This window comes from Thermobia domestica, chromosome 18, assembly GCF_964235325.1.
Source record: "Thermobia domestica chromosome 18, izTheDome1.hap1.1, whole genome shotgun sequence".
In the NCBI taxonomy this organism is placed as follows: Eukaryota; Metazoa; Arthropoda; class Insecta; order Zygentoma; family Lepismatidae; genus Thermobia; species Thermobia domestica.
The window spans coordinates 122,063,625-122,076,535 of record NC_137471.1 but is presented as its reverse complement, the minus strand read 5'-3'; positions in this window follow the sequence as shown (position 1 = coordinate 122,076,535).

Sequence of the window (12,911 nt, the reverse complement as noted above, 5' to 3'; positions counted from 1 at the left end):
ATTATCAATAGATTTTCAGAACCTGGATTTATTTTAATTAGACTAGCTTAACCTGCACTCTCTACACAGCGCATCATTCACATATGAGCATGAATCTCCTTGTCATTCCTCACAACATATATACATGTCCCCTTATAGACACAAATGAAAGACGTCTTGATAAAAATCGGCAAGATGTACCACAAAGGAGAGATTTTTTCGATTATTTTTTCAATATCTCGCACCGTTTGCAAGATTGAGCCTACTTCTGGTTGGAATTTCTCATTCATGTATGATCAGTGCTTTCTTTCTTCTTGCATGCAGTATGTAATAAGCAAATACATTACATACACAATTTATTACAATGCCAGTGATATAAGGTGTTCATTAGCAAAACATTCTAAATATTAAAGATTCTCCATCACTCGAGAAATAGTTTTCTTCGATTTTCATTATCAATTGATCTTGAAACAAACGCCTGAGAAATATACAACCACTGTATACAAACATGTTGTGTTGGAGTGTATAACTTATAGAATGTGTTATTATTTAAAATGTCAACACTTCCAGTGTACCCTAAAAAATGTATTAAAGAAATAATGGCCACGTTTTATAAATATTCAATTGGAACTGGGCCAATCTACACAAAATTTGGAATCGACCAGCAAAAATGGCACCATTCTAGCACTTGTGGTTTTCGAGATCTCATTGTCAAAAGGTTTGGAGGCAAACATATAAACTTTTCTTTGCACACAAACATATAAACCTAGCATTTTAATATATAGATATTTATAGTCACAAGTGATCAATTTAATGGGGAGAATACTGAAATGAAACACTAAGCCCTGTATGATAGAGTTGCGTAATATTATGTAGTAGATAGAAGAAATGGTAACACTAGTACAAAAATTGCTTGATTTATTGTCTTCACGAATAAAGACAGACGGAGGCATTCGTACGGTGGCTCATCTACCGCCATTTCAAAAATTACTGTGTATTGTTTCTTTGAAACAGCTCTTTCTTAATACCGTCGCTGAATTAATCTACTATAGCAAACTTTCTGGATTGTTTGAGAACTGGTAACGAAAGTCCGGATAACTATTTACCAGTAAGAAATTGAAATGTATGTAGGCGTATTGGTGTTCATTTCCTGGACTCAGAGTACAAAATTATTGTGTAAATCAATTTTTTCAAGCGCTCTGAGCCCTCATTCACTAGCGGTTTTCGAGCTCGACACAACGTAATATTTGCGTTTAGTTTGCGGTAATGAAAATTAGCCTTAATAAATAGCTTTTTTCAGTTTTGTATTGTGCTGATGTACGCACATTTTGCTTTGCATGAACACAAATCGCTACCACGCAGTGGTCTCATGCAGTGACACACATCACAAATGGAGTGTTATGTCGAAGCTTCAGATTCTTAAGGATGATCCTATTTCGTTCCTGTACAGTTAATGGAGAAATTTTGTGTCTTCTTTACAGGTCAAGTTGCTATGTTCAAAATTACAAGAATTTTAAACCATCTAAATTGTTCTAATTTGGGGGTCATAAAAAAGGGTAAAAATAAATCTACACTGCATATTTCCTTTTCCTGACTGTAATCGACTTTCTGGTTTATTTGGCACATATCTTTCACAACGTGGCCGGCTCGAATTGAAGAGTATTGTCGCGCGCACGAACGGTCTCAAGGGGCACTAGACCTTCGTGGTCGACTGGTAGGATTTTCAGTGTTAGGAAATTGTAAAAACACCGCTTCTATCATTTGCATTCAAAGAACAACGAATAGTTTGTTCACGCTCCCAAGTAAGCTCTGGTAGAATTCAAAATATTGGTTTTATATATACACGAGCGCTTAACTAATTTATGGGCGTACTGACAGGGTGTGAAGACACCGACAGAGAACGATAGCCAAGAACAACAAGTATTTATATTCCGCCAGAGGATAATTATATCACAACAAGAATAATTCACATCAGGGCCACCATTTATGTGGGCCAGGGTTCGAATCTCAATGTAGCCACCAAATAATGTTAGCGGGTATATATACCAACGATTCTGTCATCAAATTATGTGTGTGACACTGGGTATCGCATGTCACAGGCCGACAACAATTATGTCGCGCGTGCACATTCCACCAATCTGTCACCCAAGTATGTCTTGGTGAAGGAGGTTGTTATTAGCACAATAATAACACTAGTTAACAAATTTAAACTTTTTGTTTGTTACATGAGAAAAATCACCTGATCTTAAAGGAACCTTTTGCGCTGAATTCGAATATGCATTCGGTTTCTCTCCATCACGTACAGTTTTCCCATAAGAGGGGGATTTTCGGGAAATTCCCTCAAAAATTTCCCTTTTTCAGATATTTTATTCCCCTAGCTCCTGTCCCCTTACATATAGTAATATAAAAATTATACCTAAGTATACCTTGATTTATATTTAATAAACCCTAAAAGTTTCGTAAAAATCGCTTTGTTCTTTCTGGAGAAATAAATATATTTGTATGTATACTGTGTGCACTGTTTATTACACCTGATAGTAATGCTTTCAGATCTCCTGAGTTGGGGTAAAAACGATTTGCTTTATTACTACAAACACAGACATAAAAATGAATATTTACAATAGTCAACAACACATTTGTATTGCTCTCTGTAAATACTTTCAACGTATATTTTTTTAAAACGTACAGTATATGTATATCTTAATACATATATATACAATTCTCAAAGTTTTTCGTTTTGTTCATGAAATGGTTATCAATATTTGTTATCAAATGTAACAGAATGCAAAAGAAAGAAAGAATGGAATACAGACTCATTGTTGACAACAATGAACTAATGCAGTCTGAATTTTCCACTACGGTATCGTTTCTCCCCTCCCCCCGCGCATTTCTTTCTTTCTTGTGTACTTGACACCTGGTGAGGGAGTTTTGTACATTTTTATATTGACGTGTGGTTTAACACTACTTCACTTTCAAAGTTGTTTTTGCTGCTAAGAGTGCTTTCATGTTTGATCTTAACGGCATTATACCCAACTAAGACCAGAAGTTTAGTTTGTGATCAGTACAATGGCGTCAAGAGGACGGCGTTCGTGTGTTAACTCACCAAATAGTTTTTGTTATGTGTGTGGCCAGTTTGTAGTTAAAGGACAGTGTAGATCCATTACGCCATCGGTGAAACTAGCATATTATATATATTTCGGATGTCGTGTGGGAGATCAGGACAAAACTTGGGCACCCAACATAATTTGTGCGTCGCGCTACGTCACTTTACATGCATGGGCCAAAGGGAAACGGAGGTTCATGAAATTTGCTGTACCAATGGTGTGGAGAGAACCCACCAACCATCTGGATGATTGTTATTTTTGTCTCACAGTAGTTAAGGGACATTCTAAAAAAAGCAAATACACAATAAGTTATCCCAACGTTAAATCCGCAATTAGACCTATTCCGCACGGGGATGAACTTCCACTTCCCGAGCTCCCTACCAACTGGGAAGAGATATGGCCAAAAGACTCTGATGATGATCATGACCTTGATGAACCATCGACATCAACATGTACATCCAAGGATTCAACGTTCATCCCTGACTGTGTTCGCGAGCCACATTTCATCCGGCAATGTGAACTTAATGACCTAGTCCGTGATTTGCACCTGACAAAACAAGAGGCGGAATTTCTGGGATCAAGGCTCCAGCAGTGGAACTTATTGGATGCAGAAACGAACATATCAGTGTACAGGAAAAGGCATGTTCAATTTTCAAGCTATTTCTCAATGCAAGATAATGTGTGCGTATGTACGGATATAAATAGGTTGATGGCGGAGCTAGGAATTCGTTACGTTCCAGAAGAATGGAGGTTATTTATCGACGCGTCAAAGGTCAGCCTTAAAGCTGTCCTTTTACATAATGGAAATAAAAAACCTTCTATACCACTTGCGCACTCAGTGAAGATTAAAGAATCCTATGACACCATGTCAACTTTGCTAAATCTTATAAATTACAAGGACCATTGTTGGCAAAGATGTTGTGATCTCAAGGTAGTTGGTATTTTATTAGGACTGCAGTGCGGTTACACGAAGTACCAATGTTTTTTATGTTTATGGGATAGCCGAGCTGATGACAAACATTATGAAGTGAAGGAATGGGAACCTAGAGTGAATTACGTACCTGGAGAATGCAACGTCAAATACGCTCCTTTGGTAGATTCTAATAAGATATTACTACCGCCACTTCATATTAAGTTAGGACTTATGAAAAACTTTGTGAAAGCCATGGACACATCTGGTTAAGGTTACAAGTATTTGCGAGATAAGTTCCCTAACCTGAGTGATACTAAGATTTCAGCGGGAGTGTTTATTGGTCCCGAAATTAGGAAATTAATGCTTGATGATAGCTTTGACAGCAAGTTAAACAGTGCTGAGCTAGCTGCCTGGACAGCATTTAAGTGTGTTGTGCGCAACTTTCTGGGCAATAACAAAGCTGAGAGTTACACAGAAATCGTACAGGACATGATACAGAAATACAAAGAGTTGGGTTGTAGGATGTCTTTAAAAATCCACTTTTTGCACTCCCACCTCAGCTTCTTTCCTGCTAACCTAGGTGCTCTCAGCGACGAACAGGGGGAAAGATTCCATCAAGATATAATGGCAATGGAGAAAAGGTACCAGGGACGATGGGATCCTTCAATGATGGGGGACTATTGTTGGGGTCTTGTTAGAGAATGCAACATTTCTTACAAAAGAAGGAAGTAGTGTACGTTTTTGTAACCCAATGGAAGTTTCATATATTGTGATAGTTTTGATTGTCTTTTCATGACCTTTTGGTACATTTGTATTATTGTTTATTGTAAATTGTCACACTTGTAAATTATATTGTATTATGTTTTATATATGTGTTTGTGGTAATAAAGCAAAAGTTTTACCTCAACTTAAGAGATCTGAAAGCATTACTATAAGGTGCAATAAACAGTATACACACAAACATATTTATTTCTCTAGAAAGAATAAGGCGATTATTACGAAACTTGGAGGGTTTGTTAAATATGAATCAAAGTATACTTAGGTATAATTTCTATGTTAGTATATGCAAGGGGGACAAGATCTTGGGGTGTAAAATAAATGAAAAGGGAAATTTTTGAGGGATTTTCCCGAAAATCCCTCTGTTACGGGAAAATCGTACGTGATGGAGAAAAACCGAGTACATATTCGAATTCAGCGCAAAAAGTTCCTTTAAGAACAGGTATTTCCTTTTATGTAACAAAAACTTTGTTAACTAGTGTAATGAATAATAGCAAGAGGTAGCCTTGAAAAAGGCTGTTTATATTGTTACTTTAAAGTAGTCCGTATCAAGAAGAGCTATGCGGCTCGGATAGTAGATGATTAAATAGTATACAATTTCAATAACAACCGAGTGAGGGCGCAAAGGCGCGGATGTCCATCTCAAGCAAATAGGCTATCGAATGACCACTCGTCAAGGGGACAGCTTTAGGGTCCCGTAACAATACAAATAACAAAAGCAAGGCGGTTTTCGCCTGAATGCGGGCGAGGGGTGGTTAGTACGCAAGAGAACGAATGATTACGAGTATTAGGATATTAGTGAGTAGGCGTCAGCGAGTTGGAATACCACTGCTATCAGCCAGTTCAGAATACTTAGCAAATTAGCATATCAAACATATTATATCATTATAATTAAACACGAGATTACTGCTCGAATAAAAAGAGATCTTGGAATTCAAAAGTAATTAACAATTCATACAAACGATACTAAAACAACAAAAGGTTTCAAAGTAATTTTGAAACTATTTGGGAGGTGATCCCCTTTACAGTTAAGCGACTTGAAAACAAAATGCAAATGACAGGTACATGAAAATATTAAATAAACAGTGGTAACCCACCTGAGGTCCGTGGTCCTACCTCCAGGCACTCCAAGTCGAGATGGGAAGACTCTGGGTTACCTCGACGTTGCTGTAGCCGTTTCGTACGCACCAGCTAACACAATCACTTAAAAGCACTAAAAACACTATTGCGATAAACTTACTCACTTTTACTTCGAGCGGCTGAAGTACAAGAGCAGGATAGACGGACGATGGTTAGGACTTCACGTAAGACGAGGTCGTCACTGAGCTTCGTACGGGATTAGAAGTCTTCGAAAATTTGGAACTTCGCACAGGCTGGTCTTCTCCTGGATGGATGATGGAATAGAGGTGAGTCGAATGGAAAATGCAGTTCCCAGGTTAGATCGATGTCCAAGAGGATTTCATTCCAAAGGTCATCTGCTATCTCCAGTAGACTACAACGTTGGCACGTCGATACGAGGCGTTAATATAGATATTGAGAAAAATTATGAAACGTTCACCAAAGGGAAGTATTGAGAATGTTTTTGAATGACGTAAACAACGCAAGTTAGAGTTGGGAAGAATTTTTTAGCTGGCTCGAACAAGTCAGTGGACTTGATACAATACAGGTGACTTCCTACATCAGGTCTTCTATAGATACGTAACTCAGCGTTAGCACAGGTTAACTAATATTGTATTAGGAAGCGTTTAGGTACACAAGAGTTAGGTTAATGAGAGATCTTGAGGAGATCCGTGTAGAGCCAGTGCTCAGATTAGGTAAGCAGAATCTGAGTAGTAGTAACTAAGTTTGTAGGTTGACTGTATACTCACAGTGAGACCAGAGGTGCTGTCCAGTTGAGCACTTATGATTGAATTAGTGATAACACACACTGCTTGTCTCCAATGATGAATCTTTATGAAATGACCGTGGTGAAAGGAATACCGTCCTTACGCCGTATGATGGAATTTAACAGTCACTGCCGACACAATAGCACAAGTTGGTGAGGGATGTAACAAAGTTTCTCCCGACCGAAGAACGGGCTAGAATAAGAGTGTCAACGTTGTGGCGTAAGTTCCAAGTTAGACTGCAGACGATAAGTCCATTATCGGAATTCCCCCCGAAGCGGGCAACGAGCATACGCCCGCGCCTCTTCGAAAATCTGTGTGATTGTTCCCGATGATAATTCCCCCCAAAAGAGAGATGTACTCACTTTTTGTTTTGCCCTTATCATGTTCACACGGCACTAGGGTAGGTACGTGTGAATACAGGGGTAAGCCAGGGTTTTACCTGATTTGATTTCTAATTATTTATGAAATGAATTTGAGTATCTGCGGCTGCGCAAGCAGTGGGAGGGCGTATCCTAAAAGCTTCCTTTACATGGGAAAATTTCTTTATACAAAAACCCTGATAACCTGAGGAGGTTGACATTTGACCTCATGTGTACAAAGAGTCACGTTTGGTTACAGATAGTACAATTTACTAAGACAGGTTTAATTACACCATGACTCTACAGACACATTATATTTCCAATAAAATTTGAAGAGTTTAAAAGTTCAAACTTTGCAAGTGTGCTGTAAAAATAATAACTTAAGACTATGACAATTTATATTACTAAAACGTCCAAAAACAGAGTGAGTAATCAAATTTATATTCGAACACTTGTGGGTGTATTGCGAGGAAATGAGACTTTGTGTCAGAGTTATTGAATATATTGCTGGCTAGCAAAATGACCTTTTTAACCTTTAAATTAACTAAATGAAATTCGGATTAATTCTGTCGTCTCTATTTATTTAAGGTTGTGATAACCAAAAGTAGGAATCTATTACTTTCCTTTAGGAGGAAATATTATCTATTTCAGACGAGAAAGTTTATAGTTTAACTGCTTCTTGAGCAGACAGTCACCTGGCTGGGAGGGAATGAAGCAGACAGAATATTTCATCCAAAAAAATAAATAAAGACAGCTGGAAGGAACCGAATGAGTGCGGAGAGAATGACTAACATTTCCCTGTTCTATTGCTTTTCCTTGTTTTAAGATTTAAGAAAAAATAAACTTGTCTACGGAATTAGTAAAATAATTGTCGTTAATTGTTTGAGTAATTGTGGAGTGTGGCAAAAATTTTGGCGCCAATTGAGATGGCGCGTGTGGCACACTACAGTATTTACGGTTTTTTTTTCCGCCTTGCACTTTTTTATTTTGTTGGTTTGCGTACACTCAAACTGTGCCGTCCGCATGTATTCATAGAACACAGTGAGACCTTTCTTTCATTCCGCTACACTATTTTTAAACTCAGCAGTTACTGAATCAACATGATTGGCCGCGTTAACTAATTCAGAGCGTACTTCAGTTAAGGAGTTATTGGCTACTTTGATATTATTACGTAAGCTGTCTGCTTTGGCATACAATTCGCTCTTTCCTACGCTCCCAAATCGTTTCTGTTACAGGCTGTTGAAGTTCACCTACTGATTCATCTATTTTTTGTCCTAGACATCCAATATTTATTACCATTTTTGAGCAATGGTTTCTAATTGTTTCTCTAATTCTTCTGTCAACATTGCTTGAAATTGTTCTAAAACTCTAGCCTCCATATTGATATAAATTACGAGCAACTAATTCAAAGTACAAAAATATAAATGTCTGAGTTTAATACGAAAATAAGAAACATGCACTTAAAACATGAAACACTAAGAATTTTGATATTACGACCATTACCAACCAATCCTTCTTTTTACAACTCAGGTTTCACTTTGCGAAGTGCTTCAATATAAAATTAACACAGATATAAACTAGTACCATATATAAAATATTTTCTATAACTATTCTATCAGGCCTTGATTCCATTTTGTACTAATGCACAATAACACACTCAGCAAGGCCATGTGATAATATTTGAAAAACAGTATCACGTGACAGTTTCTACACAATAGCTGTGTCTTCATCAGACTTCCACTCCTTCTGGCTGCTGGGAGTTGGTCATCACTTATATATACTGTCCGGAGATCAATTTTAATTAGGCTCCGCCCCTTCTTTGAAACGTAACACTTGTCTGGCTTTCACTTTCATTTTTTAGCTGCACACGTGTCCAAGTAAAGGTTTACTTTTTTCCGCTGGATGCGTTCTGCTCTCTAATTATCCATAATTTCCTTGTTCTTTTGTTTCTTTTTCTTTCTTCTTCCTTTTTATTCCTTTTTCTTTAAGCAGAATCTTCTGTCACTCCTTATTTATCGAGAACCCTGCATTCCAGTTCATCACCTTGCCTCCTGCTTTCATAATCTCTCTGGCTTCCTTCCATTTTCTCACCAAAGTTCTGTTCTCAACTTCTATGACCTCTGCTTCTTCCCACCCTATCCTGTGGTTTGTTTCTTTCTGATGCTTGTATATCGCATTGTTGTCCATTTTCAATCTTATATCATCCTGGTGCTGTTTAATCCTCTTTTGCATTTTTTTTGTTTCTTCTATGTAAATTTTGTTACACTCCTCGCATCCTAATCTATATATTACTCCCCCTTGATCTTTGTTCGCTATTGCTTTTCTCTTTGTTCTTCTGACTAGTTCAATTATTCTGCTTCCCCTTTTCCTGTACGTCCTAATTCCTGCTTTCCGAAACATTCTCTATATGTTCTCTGTTTGTTTGCACAGTTATTGTGTTGAACTGTCACGTGATACTTTTTTTTTCATATTATCACATAGCCTTGATCAGTGTGTTATTGTGTATTAGTATTAAAACATTTACTCTTATACATAAATGCACATGAAGGCGCATAGTGTAAAACATGTATGTGTGTGTGTATACTCAGTCAGCTGTTTGCTATCCACTCTCATCTACATAGAATTAAAAATCAACAAGAAAAATTTTTATGAGCTACATTAACCTCTCTGTTGCTCTCAAGGTCAAAACATATTAACTTACTGAACTTACTTAGCTTTATTTTTAATTAATTGTTTTCGCCGAGGATCTGATGGTAATTGACTGTCGACACTGGGCTAATCAGATTCAAAACTCAACACGTTATCTGTATAAGTAATGGTATTGTAAAAGCAGTTGTAGGAAGATTACTAAAATTTACTCCGGAAAACGGTCGCCATGTGGTTGAAATCGTGTTTTTTGTAGTTGTTAAATTCTTGTAAATGATATCGTAACCTTCACATTGATTTTCGTCTTTTTCCCAAGATTTGTCACTTGTTTATTGCATTTATTCCAGCTTTGCGACGGCAGTGGGACGTAATATTGAGGTCTCAAATATTCAGTAATAATAATAATAATAGTATAGGTAACAAATTCCGTATGAGGACACATTGTATTAAAGCTTGTAAAATAATCCTTAGCGTAAGCCGTAAGTTACAAAATAGTCGGGATTGGAGAGAAGTGTCAGGACCAACAGCACATACCCTCTCGATACGTTTCTACAACTAGCTACATGTTATAACGGAAAGTTCCCCTACAACTAGCTAAATGTTATAAAGGAAAGTTAAATGTTATAACGGAAAGTTTCGAGGTAATTTTCGAGTAGAAAGTAGGGATTCTGAACTCACAAGAGCCGTAATTAAATTTGTTTTTAAGTAATGGTTTTGCTGGTTAAGCTACAGAAGATGTCGAATTGGTTTCGGGAAAGGGGTTCCGTACCTTCATGAGACACCTCTACAGCTACTCAAATTTAAACGAGAGATTTCCGCTAATATTTCCTGTAGAATATATTCTACGGCACGTTTTTAGGAAAATAACTGAAAAAAAAACTGAATATAATTGAAAACTAAAGCTTGTAATAAACTAACTTGTGAAGTTTACAGATGTAATTATAAAAGCTTTGCTACAAAAATATATACACAGACCATAATTCAGTGAGCTCTGAAATACAAACTAACAAAATGATGTATAAGATTCGGTCTACAGAGCAACTGTTGCTTAAAGAGTGGCGTACACTATTTCGAGAATCGAGATAAGATGAGAAATGTTTACGATAGTTTTCGTCTTGTCTCAATTCTCATCTCCAAAGCATAACTATAGTGTGAGTTAACCTTGTCCCGTCTCGAATTAAAATGTTTTATCCCGATTTTGTTTGTTTTGTTTTAGAATCGAGATGAGAAATTCGTCTTTTCATGGGCAACATTACACAAAACCGAAATATTTTTTATGCCTAATATCACGTTTCTCTAATGGTACGACCTGAGGGATAATAAGTTTTTAAGTTTTAAATATTCTTCGAGATAATTGTTATTTTTATTAGTATTATTCCTGAAAATTTGATATTTCAAGTGCTGAAACAAACGAGTATTCAAATAATTGAATGTAATGAAGCGTGTGTTATCGCCGATTTATTTCCATCAAAATTCCTAAAGTAAAAAAAAAAAAAAAATGCTTGACGTGTATTCGATCGAAGAACCTCGAGATTACTGGTTAAGCCTCTAGTCCACTGAACCACGATCACAACGCTGTAAATGATTCGTCTTTTGTCTTGTTACTCTAAGTTTCTCTGCCTCAGCTTGGAGAGTTGTATGTAATTTTTTAATTCGTTTCAAAACGCCTTTCGTGTTCCTCATATGATGATATAAGTAAATGATCTTCGGTAGAGTTTCTATTAATACGTTGAGTTGTTCTTAAACCTTTGGATCGCAAGTTGTTTTTTTCTCCACACGAAACTACAGATAAGACAGATTTATTTCTCATACTGTGCATTTGTGTCAAGGCAGCCGACAATACCTGGCCATAGACATATATCCGCAACGGTATAAATGATAGTTCAATTTGATATAGTGAAACAAACTACAGCCACTTATTTTGAGACAATAGTGATATGGTACTCCATTTCATATTTCTACAATATTTAATGTAATAAAACATGTAATATAGCTAATGATTACATGTTTTCTTGCTACTTAATCATTATCTCCATTTACATTTCATTGTTTGTTGAATTTGTTACAGGCGCGATAACATCTTAGCTCTCCACGGAAAGGAGGATTCTGATACTTCTACGCAGCTTGGCAAAGGATTTCATCAATCACGTTTGACAACAAATATGGTGACACAGGAAAGTGAAAAGCGTCATACGTTCCAAAATAGTAATAAACGCTCTAGTCAAAGTTCAACTATGTCAAGTGGTGAGTTAGTGCATACAGGTAAAAAATCTCACGTATGTGGAGTATGTGGAAAGGAATTTAGAGGGTGTTCTAGTTTGGCTACGCACATGGTGATTCATACACGAGGAAAACTACACACGTGCCAAGAGTGTGGTAAGGCATTTAATCGACGTTCACATTTGGCTACACACATGTTAATCCACACAGGAGAAAAAACTCACATGTGCCAACAGTGTGGTAAGGCATTTACTCAGCGTTCAAATTTGGCAACACACATGTTAATCCACACAGGAGAAAAATCTCACATGTGCCAAGTATGTGGTAAGGCATTTACTCGACGTTCACATTTGGTTACACACATGTTAATCCACACAGGAGAGAAATGTCACATGTGCCAAGAGTGTGGTAAGGCATTTAATCAACGTTCAAGTTTGGCTAAACACACGTTAATCCACACAGGAGAAAAACCTCACATGTGCAATGAATGTGGTAAGGCATTTAATCGACGTTCACATTTGGCTACACACATGTTAGTCCACACAGGAGAGAAATCTCACATGTGCCAAGAGTGTCGTAAATCATTTACTCGACGTTCAAGTTTGGCTACACACAAGTTAATCCACACAGGGGAAAAACCTCACATGTGCAATGAGTGTGGTAAGGCATTTAATCAACGTTCACATTTGGCTACACACAAGTTAATCCACAAAGGAGAAAAATCTCATATGTGTCAAGAGTGTGGTTACGCATTTACTCAACGTTCACATTTGGCTAAACACATGTTAATCCACACAGGAGAAAAACCTCACATGTGCAATGAATGTGGTTAGGCATTTAATCAACGTTCACATTTGGCTACACACAAGTTACTCCACACAGGAAAAAAACCTCACACGTGCCAAGAGTGTGGTAAGGAATTTAATCAACGTTCACATTTGGCTATACACATGTTAATCCACACAGGAGAAAAATCTCATATGTGCCAAGAGTGTAATAGGGGTTTACTCAACGTTCACGTTTGGCT